Below are 6000 nucleotides of genomic sequence, written 5' to 3' on the forward strand. Positions count from 1 at the left end.
CATCCCCGCTCTGCTCCCACTCGAGGGTGAAGCGCTCCCTGGTGCCACGACCAACCGGCGTCACATGGCGGAGACTCGTCTGGATATTTGTGCGAGGGGCTTCTGGTCTCGGCAGCAAGACGCATTCTTTGATGTAAGGGTGACTCATCCCTCAGCGTCCTTGCTGTCCAGAGCGGAGGAGCGGAGCGGAGGAATGAGCAACAGAAGAAGAGAGCCTACCTGCAGAGGGTGAATCTGATATTGTCATGTTGAAAGAGATGCATTCACGCTTGGTTTTTGCCACCAATGGCATGTGCAGCCAGGGGTGTTCACGTGCACTGAAGAATTTGGTTGCCCTAATTATCAACAAACATTCTGGTTTGCGTTATTCAAGTGTTATGGTAAGGTTGAGGTGCTGTATCTCTTTCTTGCTATTGAAATGGTTTGTAACGTGTTTCCGTGGATGCAGGGCATCCTATTTACGCCGCCTAGCACGCCCATCATTTCTTGATCAATGCCGCTTGCATGTTTGGAGGTGTCGTGAATGGCCAACCGTGTCCTCAGCGTTTGTTCAGCACCTCCATGAGCGACACTGACTCACGCTGCTATCTGGTGTTCACGAGGTGTTTGTCGCGCTGGAAACGGAGCGTTTCCGTAAGTTTGTATCCCTGGTGATGTTTGTGCATGGGGACCACGATGGGAATTAACCATATTTTTATATTTATTACAACATCTCAAGACTCGGTGGAAACACTGGCCAATGTGAAGAGAGTGGGTAATTGCCAACCACGGCGAATTAACCATATTGCGTGACCGATCCTTTCAATGTTCTTATCTTTGTAACATGGAAATTGTGGGCGCAAGTTATGCGATCGAGTCCACCAACTAAGCCAGATTTTGAATAGTCAGACGTGCACAATCTAGCACAAAACTGACAAGGAGTACTGGGACATTCCACGGCATGAAAGTCAGCTCGAGCACTGCTCGATAGCGCTAACCAACGGCCTTCCAACTTGGAAGGTTCATGGATATTAGCGCTAATTTCAAAGAGGGGGAGAGGTTCTTATCTTTCCTTTTCCTTTCCACTTGGACTCCTCCTTGGGGGGTTTCCTTTTTCTCTCTAGCTATTCTATTGGACCTTCTTGCTATTATTCACTAAATAAACTGTCTTATGTGGGGCTTTGAATAAATCATGGATTAATACTGTACATGTACATGTATACTGTATCATGTTACTTTTGATTGTCCGCATACATATCTGCCCCACCGTTAGGCGCTGCATCTGCCGCGAGGGTTTACTAGTACCGGGTGTTAGCGGCCGTCGTGAGTTCGCTCCGTGAGTTCCCTTCGGGAACGGACACGATACTTTACTTACTTACTTTATCAACCCAGTGTGTAAGGGATAGCCCTTTCCCGAAGATGCTCGCCACTTTTTTCGCAACTTTTCGTTGTTTAGGAAGAAATCGCAACTTTCGCAACTTTCTTCTTTTCCGCGAACTATTTCGCAACTTTTCCGCAACTTTGGTCCCATAGCATGTGGTCAAAAGGTCAAGTCACGCACTACATGTCGGACAAATGCATATTCGCTCATTTCTCGCCTGCCTTCAGACTCATTTCAGAGAAACAGTAGATCTACGGTAGTTACGATAATGTGCATTCGCTTTGATTTGCACTGGAACGATGTAGGATACATGCAACAGGATACTGGCATTGTGTAAAGTGGTGATTCACAGCAGGAAGGAGGGTACGAGTTTGACTTCTGCTATTTCTGCTCCCTTTTTAGTGGTTTTAGTTTTAGCACAAGAACTCTCCAATTGTAAGTTGCGATATTAGCAACTTTTGAGCTTTTTCAGAAAAAAATGGATGCGATTTCAGCAACTACCACCTGTTTTGGCACGGTTGCGAAAAGCATAAGTTGCGAAACATTATGGCATCTTTGGGAAAGGGCTAGTAAGGGAAGGGGTACGCGGGTGCATTGTAGTGTTTTTTGAGCATCAACGTTTTTTTAACACGGAAAGCAGATAAGCCTTTTTTTATATAAGGTAGCCAAAACATAATACCTTGGGTCCCTTGGCGGATTATGCCGGCATAATCTTGGGATTTCGTCAAAAAATTATGCTCCGGCATAATTATACGGATTCCAACGTGTAAGGTTGGCATAATCTTTCGGTTTAGACAAAAGTATGCTTTAGCCTTTAGGGCATGGCCGTGTGTGTATGCGTGGTTTCTCAATCCTCTATGTACAGCGTGAATACAAAATGGAACCGAGCATAATTCAGCATACATGTATTTGTTGGCATAATTGTGGCATAGTCAGAAGCATAATTTGACGATTGGCCGAGCATAGTCCGCCAATGGCTAGTCCTTGGTGCAAAAATAAGAAAAGAAAATGATAACACCCGAAAGCGCTAAATACAAAATCAAGAAATAAAAAGCGAAAATCATAAACCAGGTACATGTACAGTACGTACATGTACATGTACATGTACATGTACATGTACATGTACATGTACATGTACATGTACATGTATACCGGTAGCGCTAAAAAGCTTTTAAAACTGATCATAATAATTTTAATAAAGCTACATGTATGAATAGGATGAAGGCCGCAGACATCACGCAACTACGTTACTTGTTTGACATACATGTACATGTACATGTATAGTACTGTGTATTTTATAACAAAAATATTATTGAAAACCCAGAATCGATTTTCTCGTTCCTATCATCAGTGGGAAAAATACGGAACTAAGGATACAACCAAAGAAACTGAAGTTAAATACTGTAAATAGAAAGGTGTTAGAAATAACATCAAGATACAAGTGCAATAAAACCACTAGAGGAAACGCAAAAAGGTAACAAGAATACGTAACCAAAGGCGAGAAGGCACTGAACGAAGTGTCAACCTACGAATACAACTAACCTTACTTCAGTGCAACAACGTGCTCTTTTTTTATAATGATAATAATAATATCTTTATTAGGATGACCCAGAGGCTAGTCAATTCACCGCTTTGAAGGGTGTACATGTATCATTGTATGAGCTACTTGATTGATTTTTATTTCACGGATCCTCCAGAGGCAAATAGATGCCTATCGAAGGGAGTCTCCTAAGTCAGTATGGGAAATGAGAAAGTATGTTCGTAGGGGAGAAGAGGTAGAAGATACATTAGAATAAAGAGTACAAAAGAAGTAAATTCAGTACTTCGGGTGGTACATTGCATGCTAATCATAATGAGAATTAATGAGAATTAGAAAATCAGCATTGCGGACTACTATAACTGACATTATACTCAAACTATTGAAACTATCATTCATAGATGTGGTTAGCCTAGACACAAAAGTCAGGAATACCTTTCAAAGAAAACGTACATGTACATGTAGATTGCGAATGATACCGACGAACAGCAATACTAAATTTCGCTGTTGTAGAGAGTGAACGAATATCTTCAGGCAGTTTATTCCAAGCAACACTCAAAGAACAATGGGTTGATTTACGAAAGTAGGTGCCAGCTTTAGGAAGAATTATGGATGAGGGGTGACGACTGCTTTGGGAAGAGGGTAGCTGGAAGTGAGACAACAAGGAGGGGTATTGGGAGAATACATGGTGGAAATAGACAAGGCCAAGAATCTGCCGTCGCCATGCTAAAGATTCCCAAGACTGGCAAGAGGACAGAACATTGAGGTCTTCTTTGGAAGTCGTCGGTGAAAGAAAGTGGTAAAAAGTAACATACCGCATTACCGGTACTAGTACTAGTACTAGTACTAGTAGTACTGTACTAGATAGTTGTGTGCATGCATTGTGATGTTACCATGGCAATATCACCCGATCGGGTAGTCTGTATACGCCGCACTGTATACATGTACCATGTGTACCCGATGGGCCGAGCAACGCGTGGAAAACTACCCGAAGAAAATGCTACCGGACTCAGCTGCAGCCCACCTACACAGGCTAACCCAGTTGTAGACAGATCTACTCTGTACTCCCGTAGATCGTCGACGTGCACGTAGATCTGCATCATCACTCATCACAAAGGCAGGTTATGACTAATATGAGCATCACGCATCAGTACATGACATGCATCAGGGTTTGTGTAGTCGGTAGTCGGTAGATAATTATTATTATGTACCAGTACTGGCAGTAGTACTACTACTGTACTAGTACAGTATGAATGATTGATGTATGTGGCTACAAGTACAACTCGAGCTCTGGATGGAGCGTTGCCGTAGAGGCGTAGTTCATGTAGTTGCCGTCGACGTCGTAGATCTCACCCGCGCCGCATGCACGGAGCTAGCCCAGTCTCACTCAGCCTCTGCCCGGCCCAGCCAGCGGAGTTTGCCCAGGCCCAAACATGGCGCGACAGGTGACCCATGACGTCGTGAGCAGCCATTGGCTGCGAGAAGTTGCGCAGTGCGCATGGGCAGTGACGGTGCTGAGAAGAACGAACGCTGCTCCTCGCTCGCGTCTTTCTCGCTGCAAGTTAGTTTGTCATTGCACTCGAACCGCTGCAGTTGTAGCGAAGTGAAGTTGGAATTTCTTGGGACGCTGTTGCTGCGGACGTTATAACAGGTATGCAGTGCTGGTCACGTTTCTCTCGTTCGCTACGTGTGTGCAGGGGATTCCTGGGGTGGTGGGGCCCGTTCGTATGTGGGCTTGTAGCGAGCGCGAGGTTTTAGTATTTTTTCTAGTAGGTGGCATTTTTCATTAAATTTCCGAACTTCGTGCTATGTCTGTGTTTGAAGAGTGCCATTTTCCTAGCACGTCCTTGACTGGACTTATCTTGTCGTTGCTCTTTTGTTCTGCAGGCAGTATGGCAACGTCCGGTATTGATGTCGACGCTGAGATTACAGAAGTCTACAATGACGTGAAACTGAAGGCTAAGCACAAATTCCTCATCTTCAAGATCAGTGACGACAAGACCTCTATCATAATCGATGACGAAGTCCCCCGAGCTGGTTCAGCGAATACGACCACTGTGGAAGACTGCAACGTGCATTTCGAGGCGATGAAGCAACGGCTGGGGAAGGAGCCTAGGTACATACTGTACGATTTTGGCATCAGCAACACTGAAGGCAGAATTGTAAAGAAGTTGGCGTTCATTTTCTGGTGCCCCGATAATTCACCCATTGGCAAGAAGATGATTTACGCATCATCCAAGGATTCCCTGAAGAAGGTGATGACTGGCATTGGCATCGAGTTCCAGGCTAACGATGCGAGTGACATGGAGTTCAAAGATCTCGTAGCGGAGGTGCTCAAGAAAGCGTAAGTTTGCAGTCGACACTGTGTGAATACATAGACGCACCGCGCCTCGCTTCTGCAAGTGATGTGTTGGACCAGTGATTGCTACCCTGATTTTACAGTCCGACCCAGTACGCTTGCTGTTTTTGCATGTCCAGTCCACAGTTTGATTGGGTGTGCGCGCGCGTGTGTGTGTGCACATGGTGTCTGCCAGCCCCCATCATGTGTGCCGCGTCTGTGTTCCTAAAACCTGCTTCAATCTTGCGTGTCTACTTGTATGATTTCGCTTTGCTGGGGCGCGATTGAAAAATGAAAGAAACAAGCACGAAACATATCTAGACCATTTTCATCATTTTATACTGCCCCAAGGCTGGACCGGACCTTTGGACGTCTATACTGTCTTCCACTCTTAGCATTTTCTCCGTTACAGTAAATAATTGCTTTCTCCTGCTACTGCTCCTGCGAGAGGTGTGTTTTTCGAATGTTAGTCGCTGTCGCTGCTGGCCCCCATGCACCGATCGGCTCAATCACCCTTCTGCTGCTTGTCCGGAACGTGCGTGTGTACGCTAGAAGCTATCTTCCGTTTCTACCCCTTCCCGCACAACCTCTATGATTGTGCGTTTGTCCTTGGCCTCAGTATTCCAGAGTCTTCTGTTTTGCTGTGCCACCTCTTTCTTCTTTTCTTCCTTTCTTTTGCGTGCCCACATCGAGCCTCTAAATTTGATGAACATACTTATCCCTGGAAGGAGCTGAAGCAGTACCTGCGCCTTGCGTTGACTAAGA

The 6000-nt window shown here is 45.2% G+C and overlaps 1 long non-coding RNA gene across 1 annotated transcript; it reads left to right on the plus strand.

Moving 5' to 3' along the window:
- The first annotated feature begins 4342 nt into the window (after window positions 1–4342).
- On the plus strand, window positions 4343–6000 carry LOC135811507 (uncharacterized). Its single transcript, XR_010552609.1, has 2 exons — window positions 4343–4548; window positions 4785–6000. It is a non-coding gene; the product is annotated as an uncharacterized LOC135811507 (long non-coding RNA).

Source organism: Sycon ciliatum, chromosome 1, assembly GCF_964019385.1.
Source record: "Sycon ciliatum chromosome 1, ocSycCili1.1, whole genome shotgun sequence".
Lineage (NCBI taxonomy): Eukaryota > Metazoa > Porifera > Calcarea > Leucosolenida > Sycettidae > Sycon > Sycon ciliatum.